Genomic DNA, 23,972 nt, shown 5'->3' on the forward strand with positions numbered 1-23,972 from the left:
AAAAAGACAGCCATGATTGGCTGAGATAATGGATGGGCTGGACATGCCGGGAGATGAGTTTCGATTGGTCTGCCATGTAGCCTACTTCTGTCTAAACTCAGCAAAAAAAGAAATATCCTCTCACTGTCAACTGCATTTGTTTTCAGCAAACTTAACGTGTAAATATTTGTATGAAAATAAGATTCAACAACTGAGACACAAATTGAACAAGTTCCACAGACATGTGACTAACAGAAATGGAATAATGTGTCCCTGAACAAAAGGGGGTTCAAAATCAAAAGTAACAGTCAGAATCTGGTGTGGCCACCAGCTGCATTAAGTACTGCAGTGCATCTCCGCTTCATGGACTGCACCAGATTTGCCAGTTCTTGCTGTAAGATATTACCGTACTCTTCCACTAAGGCACCTGCAAGTTCCCAGACATTTCTGGGGGGAATGGCCCTAGCCCTCACCCTCCGATCCAACAGGTCCCAGACGTGCTCAATGGGATTGAGATCCGGGCTCTTCGCTCGCCATGGCAGTACACTGACATTTCTGTCCTGTAGGAAATCACACACACAACGAGCAGTATGGCTGGAGGGTTATGTCTGGATGAGCCTGCGGGAAGGGTACCACATGAGGGAGGAGGATGTCTTCCCTGTAACGCACAGCGTTGAGATTGCTTGCAATGACGACAAGCTCAATTCGATGATGCTGTGACACACCGCCCCAGACCATGACGGACCCTCCACCTCCAAATCGATCCCGCTTCAGAGTACAGGCCTCAGTGTAACACTCATTCCTTCGACGATAAATGTGAATCCGACCATCACCCCTTGTGAGACAAAACCGCGACTCGTCAGTGAAGACCACTTTTTGCCAGTCCTGTCTGGTCCAGCGACGGTGGGTTTGTGCCCATAGGCGACATTGTTGCCTGTGATGTCTGGTGAGGACCTGCCTTACAACAGGCCTACAAGCCCTCAGTCCAGCCTCTCTCAGCCTATTGCAGACAGTCTGAGCACTGATGGAGGGATTGTGCGTTCCTGGTGTAACTCGGGCAGTTGTTGTTGACATCCTGTACCTGTCCCGCAGGTGTGATGTTCGGATGTGCCCATCCTGTGCAGGTGTTGTTACACGTGGTCTGCCACTGCGAGGACGATCAGCTGTCCATCCTGTCTCCCCGTAGCGCTGTCTTCAGCGTCTCACAGTACAGACATTTCAATTTATTGCCCTGGCCACATCTGCAGTCCTCATGCCTCCTTGCAGCATGCCTAAGGCACGTTCACGCAGATGAGCAGGAACCCTGGGCATCTTTCTTTAGGTGTTTTTCAGAGTCAGTAGAAAGGCCTCTTTAGTTTCCTAAATTGTCATAATTGTGACCTTAATTGCCTACCGTCTGTAAGCTGTTAGTTTCTTAACGATCGTTCCACAGGTGCATGTCCATTAATTGTTTATGGTTAATTGAACAAGAATGGGAAACGGTGTTTAAACCCTTTACAATGAAGATCTGTATAGTTATTTGGACTTTTAAGAATTATCTTTGAAAGACAGGGTCCTGAAAAAGGGACGTTTCTTTTTTTGCTGAGTTTATAACGTGAGCTGTTAAGTATGTGTTGACAGTCCTTTCTATCGTGCCGTTTTTGAAAGATTGAACATTTGCTGCTTTTCTTAACAACATTGATGCCCTGAATTTAGCAGGCGCTATCGACAGATCAGATGGAAAAAGTGATGGGCTACATTCTGCATAAGCCACGGTCAGTGTGAACCGGTCTGTGTGAACTGGAGTGACTTGACACAATGCTGGCCAGAAACAAAACAGAGTTAAATGGTTCTAGTCTGCCATGTATGCGGGTAAGAGTCTAGCTACATTTTCAGATAAGTTTCTAATTTTGTCAGAAAGTCGTTTTATTGCAAGTAAAAGCGTACGGTTAGCTAGCAAACGTTAGCTTTCTGGCTTGCTAACTAATGTTACATGTATGATCTGTGTAGTAATATTATTCGAATCAGAAATCCATTTGCATTGCTAGTTATAGCCTAATACAGGTATTCCCAAACTGGGGGTACACCAAATATTTTTTTATTTCTTCACATTTTCTTACTGTCCATTTATATTTTCCAACGGGGTTATACATTTGGGTGAGATTTTTTTTCTCGCCTGAGTAGCCTCGTTTCACTGCCAAAAATAAAATTAAACTATCTAGTGTTCAGCGAAATAACAACACGATGTCAAATACAGGTAGCCTAGTCAAATAATTAACATCCAATCACATTAACCGTTACTCTTTTGCGGGAATTCCACAAATGCTGTCCATATGCTGCTCATTCCGTTTGCTTGAAAATGGATAAATGGTTTAAAAAAAAGTAGGGCCCGCATCCATAGACACATACCAGCTCTACTGGTAGTACTACAGTACTACACCTGCACCTGTCGACAAGTTGTTCTGCTTCCACGAGCACATCCAATGCTAGCATCAGTAATTCTACATTTGTTGTTAGCCCAGCTAGCATGGAAACTGACAGTTGTGAATCTGATGCAGCTGAAGAGCGACTGCCCCCTTACCCGGGAAAGCACCGAACAACAGACGGGGACGTTGGACCATCGAAGAGGCGCAAATATGATGAGAACTACATTGATTTGGGGTTCACTTATATTGGGAGTAGTGCCTTTTCTCAGCCACAGTGTATTATATGTGCAAAAGTACTATCTCACAATGAAACCTTCACTTTTGCGCAGACATTTAGAAACAAAACGTGCCAATTTAAAAAAATAAGCCAAGTGAGTTTTTTGAGTGAGAATGAAGACTACTTTTGAGTAGTAAGGCATGTATAAAAGCAACATATACCATTAATAAGAAGGGGCCAGAAGAGTCTTATTTTTTATTTCACTTTTATTTAACCAGGTAGGCTAGTTGAGAACAAGTTCTCATTTACAACTGCGACATGGCCAAGATAAAGCAAAGCAGTGCGACACAAAACAGAGTTACACATGGAATAAACAAGCGTAGTGTCAATAACACAATAGAAAAAAAGAAAGTCTATATATAGTGTGTGCAAATGGCGTGAGGAGGGAAAGCAATAAATAGGCCATAGTAGCAAGTAATTACAATTTAGCAAATTAACTGGAGTGATAGATGTGCAAGTAGAAATAGTGGTGTGCAAAACAGCAAAAAAGTAAATAAAAACAATATGGGGATGAGGACGGTAGATTGGATGGGCTATTGACAGATGGGCTATGTGCAGCGATCAGTTAGCTGCTCAGATAGCTGATGTTTAAAGTTAGTGAGGGAGATATGTCTCCTTCAGCGATTTTATTTATTCATTTTATATTTATTTATTTTTACAATTTGTTCCAGTCATTGGCAGCAGAGAACTAGAAGGAAAGGCGGCCAACTGAGGTGTTGGCTTTGGGGATGACCTGTGAGATATGCCTGCTGGAGCGCGTGCTACGAGTGGGTGTTGTTATCGTGACCAGTGAGCTGAGATAAGGCAGAGCTTTACCTAGCAAAGACTTATAGATGACCTGGAGCCAGTGGGTCTGGCGGCGAATATGTAGCGAGGGCTAGCCGGTTAGAGCATACAGGTCGCAGTGGTGGGTGGTATATGGGGCTTTGGTGACAGAACTGATGGCACTGTGATAGACTGCATTCAGTTTGCTGAGTAGAGTGTTGGAGGCTATTTTGTAAATGACATCGCCGAAGTCAAGGATCGGTAGGATAGTCAGTTTTACTAGGGTATGTTTGGCGGCATGAGTGAAGGAGGCTTTGTTGCAAAATAGGAAGCCGATTCTAGATTTCATTTTGGATTGGAGATGCTTAATGTGAGTCTGGAAGGAGAGTTTACAGTCTAGCCAGACACCTGGGTATTTGTAGATGTCCACATATTCTAAGTCAGAACCATCCAGAGTAGTGATGCTAGTAGAGCGGCCGGGTGCGGGCGGGCAACGAACGGTTGAAGAGCATGCATTTACTAGCGTTTAAGAGCAGTTGGAGGCCACGGAAGGACTGTTGTATGGCATTGAAGCTCGTTTGGAGGTTTAACACAGTGTCCAAAGAAGGGCCAGATGTATACAGAATGGTGTCATCTGCGTAGAGGTGGATCAGGGAATCACCCGTAGCAAGAGCGACATCGTTGATATATACAGAGAAAAGAGTCGGCCCGAGATTTGAACCCTGTGGTACCCCCATAGAGACTGCCAGATGTCCGGACAACAGGTCCTCCGATTTGACACACTGAACTCTGTCTGAGAAGTAGTTGGTGAACCAGGCGAGGCAGTCATTTGAGAAACAAGGCTGTTGAATCTGCCGATAAGAATACTGTGATTGACAGAGTCGAAAGCTTTTGCCAGGTCGCTGAAGTCTGCTGCGCAGTACAATCTTTTATCGATGGCGGTTAGGATATCGTTTAGAGGCTGCGGTGCACCCGTGACCAGCTTGAAAACTGGATTGCACAGCGTACGGTGGGATTCGAAATGGTCAGTGATCTGTTTTATTAACTTGGCTTTCAAAGACTTTAGAAAGGCAGGGCAGGATGGATATAGGTCTATAACAGTTTGGGTCTAGAGTGTCACCCCCTTTGAAGAAGGGGATGACCGAGGCAGCTTTCCAATCTTTAGGGATCTCGGAAAATACGAAAGAGAGGTTGAACAGACTGGTAATAGGGGTTGCAACAATGGCGGCGGATAATTTTAGAAAGAGAGGGTTCAGATTGTCTAGCCCAGCTGATTTGTAGGGGTCCAGGTTTTGCAGCTCTTTCAGAACATCTGCTATTTGGATTTGGGTGAAGGAGAAGCTGGGGAGGCTTGGGCAAGTAGCTGCTGTGGGTGCGGAGCTGTTGGCCGGGGTTTGGGTCGCCAGGAAGAAAGTATGGCCAGCAGTAGAGAAATGCTTATTGAAATTCTCAATTATCATAGATTTATCGGTGGTGACAGTGTTACCTTGCCTCAGTGCAGTGGGCAGCTGGGAGGAGGTGCTCTTATTCTCCATGGACTTCAGTGTCCCAAAACTTTTTAGAGTTAGAGCTACAGGATGCAAACTTCTGTTTGAAAAAGCTAGCTTTTGCTTTCCTGACTGACTGCTTGTAATTGGTTCCTGACTTCCCTGAACAGTTGCATATCGCGGGGACAATTCGATGCTATTGCAGTCCGCCACAGGATGTTTTTGTGCTGGTCGAGGGCAGTCAGGTCTGTAGTGAACCAAGGGCTATATCTGTTCCAAATTTTTTTTAAAGGGGCATGCTTATTTAAGATGGTGAGGAAATTACTTTTAAAGAACGACCAGTCTTCCTCGACTGACGGGATGAGGTCAATATCCTTCCAGGATACCCGGGCCAGGTTGATTAGAAAGGGCTGCTCGCGGAAGTGTTTTAGGGAGCGTTTGACAGTGATGAGGGGTGGTCGTTTGTCCGCGGACCCATAGCGGATGCAGGCAATGAGGCAGCGATCGCTGAGATCCTGATTGAAAACAGCAGATGTGTATTTGGAGGGCAAGTTGGTCAGGATAATATCTATGAGGGTGCCCATATTTACAGATTTAGGGTTGTACCTGGTGGGTTCCTTGATAATTTGTGTGAGATGGTGGGCATCTAGCTTAGATTGTAGGACTGCCGGAGTGTTAAGCATATCCCAGTTTAGGTCACCTAACAGAACGAACTCTGAAGATACGAGGGGCAATCAATTCACATATGGTGTCCAGGGCACAGCTGGGAGCTGAGGGGGGTCTATAACAGGTGGCAACAGTGAGAGACTTATTTCTGGAGAGATTCATTTTTAAAATTAGAAGCTCGAACTGTTTGGGCATAGACCTGGAAGTATGACAGAACTTTGCAAGCTATGTCTGCAGTAGATTGCAACTCCACATGGTGAGCTACCGAGTGACTAGGACAGACAAGCCCCATACTATTGTGGAGGACTAAATTATTCCTGCTGCCGCGGATATGGCTGGGACAATGCTGGGGGAAAAGGCCAACAAAATCTATACAGACAATACCTTCATCAAACAACACTGTTTCACGATGCATCAGTGACACGGTAGGAGATGTTTTGAAACAATTACTGCTTTGCATACAAGCCAGTGAATTCTATGCATTACAGCTGGATGAGTCAACAGACGTGGCGGGCCTGGCACAGCTCCTGGTATATGTCTGTTATCCTCTCTAGGGTAGGTGGGACGAAATCGTCCCACCTACTCAACAGCCAGTGGAATCCCGTGGCACGTTATTCAAATACCTTAGAAATGCTATTACTTCAATTTCTCAAACATATGACTATTTTACACCATTTTAAAGACAAGACTCTCGTTAATCTAACCACACTGTCCGATTTCAAAAAGGCTTTACAACAAAAGCAAAACATTAGATTATGTCAGCAGAGTACCCAGCCAGAAATAATCAGACACCCATTTTTCAAGCTAGCATATAATGTCACATAAACCCAAACCACAGCTAAATGCAGCACTAACCTTTGATGATCTTCATCAGATGACAATCCTAGGACATTATGTTAAACAATACATGCATGTTTTGTTCAATCAAGTTCATATTTATATCAAAAAACAGCTTTTTACATTAGCATGTGACGTTCAGAACTAGCATACCCACCGCAAACTTCCGGTGAATTTACTAAATTACTCACGATAAACATTCACAAAAAACATAATTATTTTAAGAATTATAGATACAGAACTCCTTTATGCAATCGCTATGTCCGAATTTAAAATAGCTTTTCGGTGAAAGCACATTTTGCAATATTCTGAGTAGATAGCCCAGCCATCACAGGCTAGCTATTTAGACACCCACCAAGTTTAGCCCTCACCAAAGTCAGATTTACTATAAGAAAAATTGGATTACCTTTGCTGTTCTTCGTCAGAATGCACTCCCAGGACTTCTACTTCAATAACAAATGTTGGTTTGGTTCAAAATAATCCATAGTTATGTTCAAATATCGTCTGTTTTGTTCGTGCGTTCAAGACACTATCCGAAGGGTGACGCGCCCGACGCGTTTCGTGACAAAAAAATTCTAAATATTCCATTACCGTACTTCGAAGCATGTCAACCGCTGTTTAAAATCAATTTTTATGCTATTTTTCTCGTAAAAAAGCGATAATATTCCGACCGGGAAACCCTGTTTACGTTCAAAGACAGAGAAAATAAAAACATGGTGTCGCCTCGTGCACCATGTCTCATTGTCCTCTGCTCGACCACCATCCAAATGCGCTAATGTTTTTCAGCCAGGGGCTGCAAAGACATCATTCAGCTTTTTGCCGCCTTCTGAGAGCCTATGGGAGCCGTAGGAAGTGTCACGTTACAGCAGAGATCCTCAGTCTTCAATAAAGAGAATGTAGAAGCCCAAGAAATGGTCAGACAGGCCACTTCCTGTAAGGAATCTTCTCAGGTTTTTGCCTGCCATATGAGTTCTGTTATACTCACAGACACCATTCAAACAGTTTTAGAAACTTTAGGGTGTTTTCTATCCAAAGCCAATAATTATATGCATATTCTAGTTTCTGGGCAGTAGTAATAACCAGATTAAATCGGGTACGTTTTTTATCCGGCCGTGCAAATACTGCCCCCTACCCTAGAGAGGTTAAATTTATGGGGGGTCAATTAATGAAGACATCCTCTTCTGGAAACCCGGACAACAGGAGAGGATATTTTTTAAGTACTGGACAGCTTTGTGACATCAAATTGACTTTGGTGGTCAAGATGTGTTGGTATCTGTACTGATGGCGCAAAAGCCATGACAGGGAGACATAGTGAAGTGGTAACGCACGTGCAAGCAGTTGCTCCCGACGCCACTTGGGTACACTGCAGCATCCACCGAGAGGCTCTTGCTGCCAAACTAATGCCTGACAGCTTGAACAATGTTTTGGACACTACAGTGAAAATGGTTAACTTTGTTAAAGCAAGGCCCCTGAACTCTCATGTATTTTCTGCACTATGCAATGATATGGGCAGCGACCATGTAACGCGTTTACAACATATAGAAGTGCGCTGGTTATCAAGGTGTAAAGTATTGACTTGTTTTTTTTAATTGAGAGCTTAAAGTTTTCTTTACTGACCATAATTTTCACTTGTCTGACTCCTTGCATGATGATGAGTTTCCCACATGACTGGCCTATCTGGGTGATGTTTTTTCTCGCCTGAATGATCTGAATCTAGGATTACAGGGACTCTCTGCAACTATATTCAATGTGCGGGACAATATTGAGGCTATGGTTAAGAAGTTAGAGCTCTTCTCTGTCTGCATTAACAAAAACAACACACAGGTCTTTTCATCATTGTATGATTTTTTTTTGTGTGCAAATGAACTCATGCTTACGGACAATGTCAAATGTGATATAGCGATGCACATGAGTGAGTTGGGTGCGCAATTATGTAGGTACTTTTCCAAAACAGATGACACAAACAACTGGATTCGTTATCCCTTTCATCCCCCGCCTCCAGTCCACTTACCGATATCTGAACAAGAGGGACTTATCGAAATTGCAACAAGCGATTCTATGAAAATGTTATTTAATCAGAGCTACTGCCAGATTTCTGCGCTCAGAGTAGGGCTGCGCTCAGAGTATCCTGCCTTGGCAAATCGTGCTGTTAAGACAGTGATGCGCTCTGCAACCACGTACCTATGTGAGAGTGGATTCTCGGCCCTCACTAGCATGAAAACTAAATACAGACACAGACTATGTGTGGAAAATGATTTAATACTGAGACTCTCTCCAATACAACCCAACATTGCAGAGTTATGTGCATCCTTTCAAGCACACTTCTCATTAACCTGTGGTGAGTTATTCACAATTTTGAGCTTCTACTTTTAAAAATCCACCTTTCCAGAAACAAGTCTCTCACTGTTGCCGCTTGCTATAGACCACCTTCTGCCCCCAGCTGTGCCCTGGACACCATATGTGAATTAATTGCCCCCCATCTATCTTCAAAGTTCGTGCTGTTACGTGACCTAAACTGGGACATGCTTAATACCCCGGCCATCCTACAATCTAAGCTTGATGCCCTCAATCTCACACAAATGATCAATGAACATACCAGGTACAACCCAAATCTGTAAACACAGGCACGCTCATCAATATCATCCTAACCAACCTGCCCTCCAAATACACCTCTGCTGTCTTCAACCAGGATCTCAGCGATCACTGCCTCATTGCTTGCATCCGTAATGGGTCAGCGGTCAAACGACCACCCCTCATCACTGTCAAACACTCCCTAAAACACTTCAGAGAGCAGGCCATTCTAACCAACATGGCCCAGGTATCCTGGAAGGATATTGTCCTCATTCCGTCTGTAGAAGATGCCTGGTTATTCTTTAAAAGGACTTTCCTCACAATCTTAAATATGCGTGCCCCATTCAATAAAATTAGGACCAGGAACAGATATAGCCTGTGGTTCACTCCAGACCTGACTGCCCTTGACCAGCACAAAAACATCCTGTGGCGTACTGCATTAGTATCGAATAGCCCCCGAGATATGCAACTTTTCAGGGAAGTTAGGAACCAATATGCACAGGCAGTTAAGAAAGCTAAGGCTAGCTTTTTCAAGCAGAACTTTGCATCCTGCAGCAAAAACTCCAAAAAGTTCTGGGACACTGTGAAGTCCATGGAGAATAAGAGCACCTCCTCCCAGCTGCCCACTGCACTGAGGCTAGGAAACACTGTCACCAACGATAAATCCATGATAATTGAGAATTCCAATAAGCATTTTTCTACGGGTGGCCATGCTTTCCAACTGGCCACCCCTACCCTGGTCAACAGCCCTGCACCCCCCCACAGCAACTTGCCCAAGCCTCCCCCATTTCTCCTTCACCCAAATCCAGATAGCTGATGTTTTGAAAGAGCTACAAAATCTGGACCCCTACAAATCAGCAGGGCTAGACAATCTGGACCCTCTCTTTCTAAAATGATCAGCAAAAATTGCTGCAACCCCTATTACTTGCCTGTTCAACCTCTCTTTCTTATCGTCTGAGATCCCCAAAGATTGGAAAGCTGCTGCGGTCATCCCCCTCTTCAAAGGGGGAGACACTCTAGACCCAAACTGCTACAGACCTATATCTATCCTACCCTGCCATTTTAAAGTTTTCGAAAGCCAGTTAACAAACAGATAACCGACCATTTCGAATCCCACCACCCCTTCTCTGCTATGCAATCTGGTCATGGGTGCACCTCAGCCACACTCAAATTCCTAAACAATATCCTAACCTCCATCGCTAAGAGACAATACTGTGCAGCTGTATTCATAGACCTGGCCAAGGCTTTCGACTCTGTCAATCACCACATTCTTATTGGCAGACTCAACAGTCTTGGTTTCTCAAATGACTGCCTTGCCTGGTTCACCAACTACTTCGCAAACAGAGTTCAGTGTGTAAAATTGGAGGGCCTGTTGTCCGGAACTCTGGCAGTCTCTATAGGGGTACCACAGGGTTCAATTCTCGGGCCGACTCTTTTCTCTGTATATATCAACGATGTCGCTCTTGCTACGGGTGATGCCCTGATCCACCTCTACACAGACGACACCATTCTGTATACATCTGGCCCTTCTTTGGACACTGTGTTAACAAACCTCCAAACGGGCTTCAATGCCATACAACACTGCTTCCGTGGCCTCGAACTGCTCTTAAACGCTAGCAAAACCAAATGCATGCTTTTCAACCGATCGCTGCCCACACCCGCCCACCCGACTAGCATCACTACTCTGGACGGTTCTGACCTCGAATATGTGGACAACTACAAATACCTAGGTGTCTGGCTAGACTGTAAACTCTACTTTCAGACTCACATCAAACATCTCCAATCCAAAATCAAATCTAGAATCGGCTTCCTATTTTGCAACAAAGCCTCCTTCACTCACGCCGCCAAACCTACCCTAGTAAAACTGACTGACTATCTTACCGATCCTCGACTTCGGCGATGTCATCTACAAAATAGCTTCCAATACTCTACTCAGCAAATTGGATGCAGTCTATCACAGTGCCATCCGTTTTGTTACCAAAGCGAGGTAATGCTCCGCCTTATCTCAGCTCACTAGTCACGATAACAACACCCACCCGTAGCACGCGCTCCAGCAGGTATATCTCACTGGTCATCCCCAAAGCCAACACCTCCTTTGGCCGCCTTTCCTTCCAGTTCTCTGCTGTCAGTGACTGGAACGAATTGAAAAAAAAAAATTACAAAAATAAAAAAATATATATATTTAAAAAAAAACTAAATAAAAAATAAATCGCTGAAGCTGGAGACTTACATTTCCCTCACTAACTTTAAACATCAGCTATCTGAGCAGCTAACCGATCGCTGCAGCTGTACATAGTCCATCTGTAAATAGCCCACCCAATCTACCTACTTCATCCCCATATTGTTTTTATTTACTTTGCTGCTCTTTTGCACACCAGTATCACTACTTACACACCATCATCTGCTCATCTATCACTCCAGTGTTAATCTGCTAAATTGTAATTACTTTCCTACTATGGCCTATTTATTGCCATACCTCCTCATGCCATTTGCACACACTGTATATAGACTTTCTTTTTTTCTATTGTGTTATTGACTGTACGCTTGTTTATTCCATGTAACTCTGTGTTGTTGTTTGTGTCGCACTGCTTTGCTTTATCTTGGCCATGTCGCAGTTTTAAATCTTTATTTTAACAGGGAAAACAGACTGAGACCTGGATCTCTTTTACGGCTGTGCCCTGTGTAAACATGTTGACATGTACAGTTTTAGGCATACAGACAAGAACATTTCAAACATACAAAACAAAGACACAATTCAACAGAAACAATCACAGACAACATCATATTGATCCTCCATAACATTTTTAAAATGGGCAAGGGACACCAGAGTGTCTAACTTAAGTTGGATCTGCAGTTTGTTCCATAAATAAGGCGCAAAGGAACTAAAGGCAGTCCTACCCAACTCTGTCGGGACCGCAGGAGTCTCTAATGTAATCCACATCTGTGATCTGGTTTTAAAATGTGTAAATATAGTGGAAATTAATGATGATATATATGGAGGTAGTTTTAAAAGAAGCGCTTTATAAATAAACAAGAGCATGTTGCTCTCGCCTCACAGATAGAGAGGCCCAACCCACATGTTGATATAGGATACAGTGATGAGTTTTGTAACTATCACCCGTGATAAACCTGAGTGCACAATGGTAAATAGCATCCAGTGGTTTTAATGTGTTTGCCGATGCATGCATATAGATAATATCACCATAATCTAAAACGGACATAAAAGTAGCCTGCACAATTTGTTTTCTATTTACAAAGGACAGACGAGCTCTGTTTCTGTAAAGGAACCCTATCTTGAATTTGAGCTTTTTTCCCAATTCAGTAACATGTTTTTTAAAAGAAAGCCTATCATCTAACCATACCCCTAAATATTTATATGCAAAGACCTGTTTGATTTGAGTACCATCCAAGCTAGTGATTACAAAAGTGTTTCTAACTGAGAGTTTAGACCTAGAAAAAAAACATGACATTTGTTTTCTTAGCGTTTAAAACAAGTTTAAGCTGTAAAAGAGACCCCTGTAGTATCCTAAAATCAGACTCCAACTGCATTAAAGCTTGGTCCGCTGTTGGAGCAATAGAGTACATCACTGTGTCATCTGCATATAAATGGAATTTACAATATCTGACATCATCACCAATGTTGTTTATATAAAGTGAGAACAATAGTGGGCCAATTATTGAACCCTGAGGGACCCCTTTAAGTAACTGTAAGGAGTCAGACTTGACCCCGTCGACCATGACGGCCTGAGTTCTATCTTTAAGATAGTCATAAAACCATCGGCAGGCATCAGTGCCCACTCCTATAGATGACAGCTTACTCAAAAGGATAGCATGGTCTACAGTGTCAAATCTACAAACAACGCAGCACAGTGCTTTCTATCATCTAAGGCATTTGCAATATCATTTACAACATGCATAGTGGCCGATGTGGTACTGTGTTTAGATCTAAAACCAGATTGATTGGTGCTAAGAATACTGTTAGCAGAAAGAAAAGACTGTAACTGTTTGTTGACTATAGATTCTAGGATCTTTGCCAGACAAGGGAGCCTAGAGATGGGTCGATAGTTATCCAAATCACTACCGTCACCTCCCTTATGTAATGGCAGAACAAAAGCTGCTTTCCACACCTTAGGGATAATTCCTGTGCTTAATGTTAGATTAAAAATGTGTGTCACTGAACCAGCAATGATAGGTGCAGCACACTTAAGTAAGAACGGGTCTAAATTGTCAGCGCCTAAGGATTTCTTAGTATCAATAGCACACAGGGCAGCTAGAACCTCTGCTTCGGTTATTTTCTGGAAACTAAAAACAGTGTTACCATTTTTCAGAGTAACGGTTGAAAAGCAAGACGAAAAATCAACTAACTGGCCAGTGCCACAATGGCCACTTTTCCTTTCAAATAAAAAACCAGCAGAGATGAAATGCTTATTAAAAGCATCACAAATATCATTTTTTTCACTTAGGATACAGGAATCTGAGGTAATTTGCTTAGGAAGAGAAACAGCAGAATTCCCCCGTTTCAGTGAATTAACGGTTTTCCAGAATTTTGCAGGATCTCCTGCAGAATCTGTCATAGCATTAAGGAAGTAATTTAATTTTGCCTTTTTGACAGCTGCAGTACATTTATTTCTCAATTGCCTAAAAAACAGCCAATCAGCTGGAGTACCCGTTTTCCTCGCCAAGGCCCAGGCCCGATTCTTTTGCAGGAAAAGACCTGACAATTCAGGAGAGAACCAAGAACTGGTTTGGTTTCTTACTCTGTGATTCTTAAGCGGGGCATGTTTATCAGACATAGAGGTAACAATAGAAGAGAAAAAAGCAAGGGCTAAAACCGGGTCCAGAAAACAGCAAGTGGATAAAAACTCAGAGTGATATAAGTCAAGGGTAAAAGCTTGCTGTGAGAAATGTTTATAATTTCTCTTAGAGATTATACAGGGATCAGAGTGTTTCAGCCTGGTATCTCTAATACAAGCAATAGGGCAGTGGTCACTGATATCATTTGCAAAAACCCCACTGGCTGTGTATTTATGGGGGGTATTTGTTAGAATAATGTCTAGTAGAGTAGATTTTACTGGGTTCTTAAAGTTGGGACGGGTTGGTTTAGTTATCAGCTGAGTTAGATTTAGCTCAGTACAAATGTCTTTTAATTTATCGGATACTGGTGAAAGCCAATCCAGGTTAAAATCTCCCAAAATCAGTAATTCAGAGTTTGCATAATTAGACAGTATATCAGATAATTTGCATAGAGTACAGGGAGGAGCTGGGGGGGGGGCGATATACCCCTCCTAGAGTTAAACGAGCATTATTACCAAGTACCAAATTTAAAACTAGACATTCATATTGCTTTGGGACAGAGGTTGATATGGACACAGAAACATTTAAGCAGCATTTTACATAAATCGCGATACCACCACCTCTACCAACTCTATCAGCTCTATAAATATTGTACCCAATCAACTGAACATCTGAATCAGGCACAGAATCACACAGCCACGATTCAGATACAACCAATACGTCAACATTTGATTATTGACATTTTGGTCTCACAAAGTCCAACTTTTGTATCAGGCTTCTAGCATTCAAATGAATTATTCCAATGCCATTGCTACAGGAATTCATATCAGATGGAGTATCCAAGGTAGCACCTGAAGCTGCACTGGATGAGCAATAAACCATTTTCGAGCTATTGACAGAGCTCAATTTTATGGGGACAAGATTACTACTAACAATACCTCTCTGCATGTGAGTAGTATTCGCAATACGGTGATTGGACAATAATCTAGGAATTGCAGAAAGGTTGTTAACTGTAGTTTGTTCCATATTTGCAATTGAGGGACTAATTAATGAAACTGGGAGAGGAGCATTGAACGTAGTCTGATAGGGGAGCGTACAATCCCAAAAGTCAACCCCCGAAAATACACAAAGTCAGGTATCAAAGGCTCTACATGAGGCAAGAGTAAGAGACATGTTGGTGGAGAGGATGCTGGAGCCATACCTGTTAAGATGTAAATTGTCCCGAAGAAATAGACCTGGTCGGTCTGTAAAAGCTGCAAAGTTATCCACAAATGGAATTCCCATCGTGCAGCAGTATCCCTTAAACCAGGTGTGTAATTGGCGTATACGACTAAAAACCATATCCGTGTAGCGTGGGGATGGAAATTGACCGGAAACAACGCACTGCTTCCCAGATTCCAGCAGCGTATTTATCAATGTTTTAAAATCGTCTCTCAATTTCTCTGACTGCTGGAGTTTAATGTCATTAGACCCAACCTGGACAATGACAGTTGAAGCGGCGGAGTGCTTGCTAATAAGTAGCGGTAGCATGGAATTTAGGTCAGGGATCCTAGCGCCAGGGTAGCAGAAGGTCTCAGCTTTCCGGATGGAAACGTTTCGGACCATGGATGAACCCACCACGAGAACGGAAGGACTACAGATGGGTTTACTGGGTAAATGACAGGGCCTCTCCCGGGTGATCTGCCTCCTAGCAGGTTGAGGGGGGCTAGCAGCTGAGTCTGACGACCTAGCAGTGGGCAAGGAGCGCAGATGAGTATGCTTGGGCACTTCCACCTGAGAGTGAGACGGCAGCAGTAGAGATGTAGCGGAGGGACCCTGTACAGTATGATTGGAATGCACTTCCAGGTCTTCCAGGACCTCGAATCTTCTCCCCAATTGTAGCATCTCCGAAACATTTGATGGATTCCGTTTCCTGGAGTGCTTTACTCCCCGGACAGCAATCCAGGCATCCTGAGGCGGAGCAGAAGGGGTGGAACAGACCAGGCCCTTTGGTTAAGTTCCTAGCCTGGGCCATGGCTTGTTTAAGGGAACCGAATGGAGTTTCTCCTTTACAGGCTCCCCAAAAGTTGAGGTGCCGAGCCAGGGGCAGGTGACGTCGTCGATTTTGGAGGTGGTTTGTGCAACCATGGAGTCCAGGAGTTCTTCGTCCTCCTTGATCTGGCGCAAGACAGATACTCTCCCCTCCAGCTCAGCGACTCTCTGGCTCAGATACTGGCAGGTGGTACATCCAGGGGTGAGCGAAGCCATGAGAGACAGGTGGTTTTGGGCCCGGAGGCTAGCAGTTAGCAGTTTGTTTTTAGTCTAAAGCCAGCTTTAAAATAAATCCTCAAATAACATTATAAAAATGGAAGTGTAGTAAAATAAAACGGCTAGAGCTGCCGCTTTCAATTGTTCTCTGCTTCCAATTCTTAGAATAGCCTAATTGACTTTCCAAGTGGCACAGCGGTCTAACGATGTGTGCTAAGGTGTGGAGAGTGTTGCAGTACCAGTCAAAGGTTTGGACACACACGGAGTTGTAAATGATAACTTGTTCTCAACTAGTTTACCTGGTTAAATAAAGGTGAAATAAAATTTTAAAAAATGCTGTGGTAGCCATGCTGGTTAAGTGTTCCTTGAATTCTAAATAAATCACTGACAGTGTCACCAGCAAATTACCCCCACACCATCACACCTCCTCTATGCGTCACGGGGGGAAACACACATGTGGAGATAATCCGTTCACCTACTCTGCGTCTCACAAAGACATGGCGGTTGGAAATAAAAATCTCACATTTGGACTCATCAGACCATAGGACAGATTTCCACGGTCTAATGTCCATTGCTCGTGTTTCTTGGCCCAAGCAAGTCTCTTCTTCTTATTGGTGTCCTTTTGTAGTGGTTTCTTTGCAGCAACTTGAGCATGAAGGCCTGACTCATGCAGTCTCCTCTGAACAGTTGATGTTGAGATGTGTCTATTACTTGAAGTCTGTGAAGCATTTATTTGGGCTGCAGTTTGAGGCTGGTAACTCTAATGAACTTATTCTCTGCAGCAGAGGTAACTCTGGGTCGTCCTTTCCTGTGGCGATCCTCGCCAGTTTCATCATTGCGCTTAATGTTTTTTGCGACTGCACTTGAAGAAACGTTCAAAGTTCTTGACATTTTTTCCGGATTGACTGACCTTCATGTCTTAAAGTAATGATGGACTGTTGTTTCTCTTTGCTTATTTGAGCTGTTCTTACTATAATATGGACTTGGTCTTTTACCTAGTGTCACGACTTCCGCCGAAGTTGGTGCCTCTCCTTGTTCGTGCGGCGGTCATCGTCACCGGCTTTCTAGCTACCACCGATCCACGTTTCTTTTTCCATTTGTTATGTCTTGATTGTTCACACCTGGTTCCCATCTCGTTATGATTATTTTCCTTATTTAACCCTCTGGTTCTCATTATGTTTTGTACGTGATTGTTTGCTTGTCATCGTGTTAGTTGTTTTGTGTCAGGATTATTTATCCCTGCGTGGATTTTGACTTATGAGTTTCTTCGAGAGTAAAGTACGTTATTTTACTCAGTTCTGTGTCCTGCGCTTGACTCTATCCTCACCTCCACATAACTGACACTGACACCTAGCTATCTTCTGTATACCAACCCTACCTTGTCACATAACTTTTAACAAGGCACACCTGTTAATTGAAATGCATTCCAGGAGACTACCTCATGAAGCAGGTTGAGAGAATGCCAAGAGTGTGCAAAGCTGTCATCAAGGCAAAGGGTGGCTACTTTGAAAAATCTCAAATATATTTTGATTTGTTTAACACTTTTTGGTTACGACATGATTCCATATGTGTTATTTCATAGTTTTGATGTCTTCACTATTATTCTACAATAAAGAAAATAGTAAAAATAAAGACAAAGTCTTCAATGAGATGGTGTGTCCAAACCTTTGACTGGTACTGTATATATATATATATATATAATAAGGAAGTGAAGTTATGGCCTAACCCCAGAGAGATAGAGATATGCTGGTGGACTGCTATGACACCAACATGTCAGATGGCAACTGCTATACAGATATAGACGTACAGGAGGGTAATTCGTAAATGTTCCATCCTCATATTTTTTGGAAAGCTAAGCATCATATTGTTAGATTATATAAGTAACTGTGGTAGGCCTGAAACAGTCATCCTCACCTCAAGTTCAACTGTCGGAGTCGGTTGGAGCGCCGGGGTGCACTGACTTCATATCATAGACCTGCAGTAGCTAAAGCTTAATAATATCACACCATACCAAACCTTCAGAAACGTTTCTGAACTTTGTTAGGGTCATAACAAAAGCAGAAGAGCAAATGTAAACCAGGGTAAAAACACACTACCCTCCCCTGTGCCGCCCCAACAACCACACAGCACTCCCCTATTTTGGACCACCCTTTGAAGTAGGGAATGGCGGTGAGATTTGAAGAAAATACAAATATATTATGTTAAAGGCTGCCGGATTTACAGCTCTTTCCAAACTTTGGAACAATTTGGAGGAGGGCACAGCTTTCTTCCCAGTCCCCATTGCACTTCATATTTCTACCACACAGTGGTGCACAGCATACGCCAAACAGCATCCCTACTGTAGGCTACATTTTGGCTATAATGTAGCCTACAAGAGATCACAGTATGGTATTCAGCATTGTCCTCAAAGACATTTCTCTTTTCTCTCATAGAAAATGCAATCACCGGCCTGGATCTCTTGGAAGTCAGCGATTCAATGATAAGTGAGTTAGGATATGAGGTAGGCTATAACTTTTCAGACATCCCTTCAAAAAGATTTCATGTTTTTCGATTTCTATTTAACGCACATAAGGAATAGTTGTTGTAAAGTTCTGCAAGCCTTTGGTGGGCTTGAATGGGAAACCAAACAATCATATAGTCTACTACTGGGGGTAGGATAATATTGTTCAGTGGGAAATGAAACCGTCTACGTTGGCCTACTTTCATATCACATAATGAGTGAGGTGTGTTATGTCCTTTGTTGAATGAGCTAATGAATCTTGACTCTTGACAGTGATGCTTTTGCAGTCAGTTTGTCTGCGATGGGTGACACTCCTCTATGTTACTGTCTAATCATGCGTTATAGCTTCCACGAGTCATTACATGTCATTTCTACAAGCCATGACACCCACCATCACAGACTGTTCTGAAATCGTTACTGTAGTTCCTGAAACATTCTTTTGTTATAGTTTTATTTTGATCTCTGAGAAATTCCGCTAATTGACCTAAATCGGCCCTTTTTGTTTTATAGGATTCACATAATATTCAACAAATAAAGTACATCTGTACCCAACATCCGATTTGGACCAAACCTCTTCCTACCTTTGAGTAATGGGGAATCCAATAAAATGGTCAAAAGCCACCCATGGACCACCCACACCCCACACCTATCCCACCCCAACAACCATTCTTTCTCATTGACCCCCACTGTAAAAGAGCCAACTTCCTTGTAGATTTTTTTGTCATACAGAAATAACAAAACATGCCAAAAAGCTGCCGTGTTGTTAATTGTACATGTAACCAGGTCAAGAATCTAGACCTACATTTCTCAAAACTCTAACTTAGGGAAATAGAGCTTGCGAGAAGAGCCTTATGGCTTCAGGTTATTTGGCATGGAAAATGGCTACCTGTTTGTAACTCCACTCACAAATTTTAGCTGTATAGTTCATTTGTTGGTTTTGCTGGTCAAATCAAATCATTTAAGAAAATGTAATATCTAACAATTTCACAACATACACCCAATACACACACATCTAAGTAAAGGAATGGAATTAAGAATATATAAATATATGGACGGGCAATGTCAGTGGCATAGACTAAGATACAGTAGAATAGAATCGACTACAGTATATGAGATGAGTAATGCAAAATATGTAAACATTATTAAAGTGACTAGTGTTCCATTTATTAAAGTGGCCAGTGATTTCAAGTCTATGTATATAAGCAGCAGCCTCTAATGTGCTAGTGATGGCCATATAACAGTGTGATGGCCTTGAGATAGAAGCTGTTTTTCAGTCTCTCGGTCCCAGCTTTGATGCACCTGTACTGATCGTGCTTTCTGGATGATAGCAGGGTGAACAGGCAGTGGCTCGGGTGGTTGTTGTCCTTGATGATCTGTTTGACCTTCCTGTGACATCGCGGGCTGTAGGTGTCCTGGAGGGCAGGTGGTGGTCTTGGCTAGTTTATTGTTCTGGTCGGTAGCTAGCTAGCACTCACTCACATGGCTGCTAGCACCTTCATGAAAAGGGGTATGAGGGAAACCCTACAATATTACGTTTTTCTAAGTAGTGAGAATGCTCAGGAGCAGGAAATGTAGAACATTTTTGACATGTTGTATTTTTCTTAAATGTAGTTTTGTAATTGATGAAAACAAGCAGAAAACAAGAAGATTGAGTTTGAAAAAGGTGAAATTTTTGTGTGAGACAAAAGGGTAACCTAGCGAGGTAACCACAGGTTGTTTTCCCCACAGGCGGGCGGGTCGTGATGATCTATCTAATACCGACTGGGACTCATTCCAGCATGACGATGCAAGAGGACGATGGTTGAACTTGCTTACCAATAAGCACATAATTTTTTTATTTATTAAGGTAAGCAAAGTTGATTAATAAATTCAAACATATGAAGCCAAAGTCATATGATAAACTATAGCTAGGCTAGATAGGTAACGTTTTATTAGAATTTGAACACTGTTTGTAAGCTAGCTAGCTAGCTAGCTAACTTTGCTAGCAAGCTAGCTTGACAGGAAAAAGCTAGATTAATTAACCACTTTACCAGATAGTTCGCTAACTCTTACAAACATACGTAATTTTTCTATTATGGAATAGAGCTACAGACCCAGCCTGTCATTGTCAATGAGATAATTGTTACTTTTTATTTTAGTATTTCAGTGTGGAGTCTATGTTGAGGTGAGGGGACTGTTTCATGAAGCCATTAGAAGACTGTTGCTGACCTCTTTTGAATGCAGGTGATGGGCAGAGAGCTGACTGAGAGGAAGTTTGTATCTAAATTATTTATAATAAATTGTGTAATTAGTCTTGGTGAGTCAATAGCCTAGTTAATCATTACATTACTTTTAACACGCTCTCTATGTTTTGTTCAGTCTGGCAGTAACCTAACGATCAGAGGCAAAGCATCTCTTTCCCTGCTGCTGACAACTGGATGTAAGTTGTTCTTATAATTTACATCATAATAATTATGCATAGCATTTTGTCTTCATTTTGGCAGATTAACTCATGCTTATTTCTGAAGATTAACTCATGTTTTTGCTCCTTTTTTCTTCTCCTCAGGAACCAGTCAGGCAACAAACCATACTGTACTGTTCCATAAAGAAGTCAGCCTTAGTTGGTATCAAGATTGACGTGGGCCATCATTCAAACAATGAGATGCCTCCCCAGCCACCAGTGCATATTTCCAAAATATTTTTGCATATAATGACAATAAAATCTGTCCTTCATTTAATTGTTTATTATATTATATTCTTAGCTAAAAATATTACTATTTATTAGTGGTAACCATAATGTAACCATATGTCACGTATACGCCGGGAGTCAGGAAGCAGGTGCAGAAGGTGAGTTTGATAATGAAGAATGCAGATAAATAAAATATGAGAAGCGTACAGACCGTAAATGAAAACAAACCAATACTGCCTGATGACTGAGGCTACTGAGGGCTAAAGGGAAGGTAATCAAGGGGAAGGTAATCAAGGTGATGATGAGGTCCAGGTGTGCGTAATGACGATTGCCAGGGGTGGTGGTTAGTAGACCGGCAACATCGAGCAGGAGTAGGCGTGACAGTACCAGGAGTAGCAGGTTCCTGGTGGAGAGCCAGACGGAACACGGGAGCCTTACTGCGGTGGGTTCACCTGCTCCTTCTGGCGGTGGACGGCACGCTGGATCCTCACGTGGGCAGCGTTCCAAACCTCCTCTGTGCACCGAAACCACTTGTCCACTGCAGGGGCCTCGGTCTGGCCACGGGGCCAAGGCCAGCTGATGCCCCAGGACGCAATGGAAAGAAGTCAGCCCAGTGGAGGAGTGACGAAGTGAGTTCTGGGCGTACTCCGCTTTCACAAGGCAATTCAGAGAAACAGATAGTAATTTTGGTGCGCATAGAAAGGAGTCGTGTGTGTGCCGCGGCGACTTTTCACAATAAACAAACCGGCTCATTATGTTCAGAACCACCCAGGGTATGATGCCTTGTCCTCTTGTAACTGTACATTGTCCCCCCCCCCCCACTCACTCAGTCCGGCTTTAAACATACTCTTGGAAGTTGTAATAGTAGAATACACAAGGTGCAATTTCGAAATAGGGTAGTGCATCATCAGTTCCTCTTGTCATGTTAGTCATTGCATGCCTTAGAGAGCTATTTATAACTTGTCAGAAATGTCCAGATCAACTAACCCATGTCCAGCTGATGTATTTTTTTTATTTTTTTATCCCATTTATATTGTTGTAATTTGAGTCACTCAAATATTACATTAATACACATTAGACATGGCAAAATTTATAGAATTTCAAGAAAATTAGATTTAAAACTGCAACATTTTCTTTGAAACCCATGACAAAATTTGAAGAATTCCAGGACATAAGTTTTAAAACTGCAAAATTCTCTCCACCAACCAGGACACTACATTACAGTAGAGTAGAGGGGCGGCAGGTAGCCTAGCAGTGAGAGCGTTGGGCCAGTAACCGAAAGGTCACTGATTCGAATACCCGAGCCGACAAGGTGATAAATCTGTCAATGTGCCCTTGAGCAAGGCATTTAACCCTACTCTACTTCTGGGCTCTGTAGTATCGAGATTGGAATGTGACTGTTGAACACAGAGAGACACTTGGACATCAAAAGGTTGAATAATTGAACAGTATTTCTGTATTCCAAGCAGTTGGAGTGGTCCATGGAAACAAAATGTAACGGCCGTCGTAGGAAGTGGACCAAAATGCAGCGGGTACGTGAATACTCATATTTACTTTATTACGAACACCACACAAAAACAACAAAACGAAACCACGAATGACAGCTAACAGTTCTGCAGGCTAAACATAGCAGTGCACGAATACAACTTCCCACAAAGGGACACGTGAAACAGGGCTACCTAAGTATGACTCTCAATCAGCAACAACGATGTACAGCTGTTCCTGATTGAGAGCCATACCAGGCCAACACAAAGAAATACACAACATAGAAAACCATAGAAATACAAAACAAGAACATTACCCAAAAACCCCGGAACTCATAAATCAAACACCCCTCTTACATAAATACATATCCCATTAAACCCCGAACCACATAAGACAAATACCCCCTGCCACGTCCTGACCAAACTACAATAATCAATAACCCCTTATACTGGTCAGGACGTGACACTTAAGGAACAGTCATGTAGCGTTTGTTTCATTTGGTGACCTCATGAAGGACAGGAGACAAACATGACTGTTTCTTTGTTTGTATACACGTCTCAATTATGGGATTTGCATCTGAATGTTGTATAAAATAAATGATTGAGTATAGGAATACTTTTGGAATGATAACAATGTGATCTTAGTCTTCTAAATGTTTTTCATAGTAACATAGGATCAGTCAGTGGCCACGCCCCGGTGAGCACAGATATTACACGGCGTCATGGAACGCCCCCTTTTCTACTAAGTATAAAACCCACTTCCGACAAAATTTACATTAGACCAGAAAACATGGGAGCTGTCGCTACATGTTGAAATGATTGGCAACTCTACCAAAGGACAGGACCAGAAAACACGGAATATGTCACTACATGTGGAAATGGTTGGCAACTCTACAAAGGACAAGGCCAGAGAATGGGGAGATCATTCCCACGTTGAAATGGCTACGAAATCTACAAACTAAAGAACAATTATTCAAGCTGCAGTTGTTTAAGTAATTTAATCTGGTAAACGCAACCGGTCGAATTACCAAATTGTACTCTGACGTATCCATTATAACAAGATACATCTACGAAAGACTTTGATCTCTGGTGGACAAACCAGAGACTTTCTGTCGACAATCTATCCAGCAGGCGGACCGGCAATCACAGAGAGGGACAACAAAGGCATACACTCGTAAATATGTAAATTGCTATTTATTTTCGAATGCGCTGTTGTTCATGTTCAAAGAATTAGCATTTCCATGAGTGTAGTTATCAACTCTGAATTTCCCGCTTTTGAGCTGTCCCCACCC

At 42.6% G+C, this 23,972-nt stretch overlaps 1 long non-coding RNA gene across 1 annotated transcript; it reads left to right on the plus strand.

Annotated features, from left to right (window-relative positions):
• The first annotated feature begins 1,340 nt into the window (after window positions 1-1,340).
• LOC106603474 (uncharacterized) lies at window positions 1,341-22,756 on the plus strand. The gene is made up of 6 exons (XR_001328419.2): window positions 1,341-1,830; window positions 18,461-18,528; window positions 20,257-20,374; window positions 20,667-20,751; window positions 20,887-20,947; window positions 21,074-22,756. It is a non-coding gene; the product is annotated as an uncharacterized lncRNA (long non-coding RNA).
• Window positions 22,757-23,972: the final 1,216 nt, after the last annotated feature.

The sequence above is a fragment of the Salmo salar genome, chromosome ssa04, assembly GCF_905237065.1.
Source record: "Salmo salar chromosome ssa04, Ssal_v3.1, whole genome shotgun sequence".
NCBI lineage: Eukaryota > Metazoa > Chordata > Actinopteri > Salmoniformes > Salmonidae > Salmo > Salmo salar.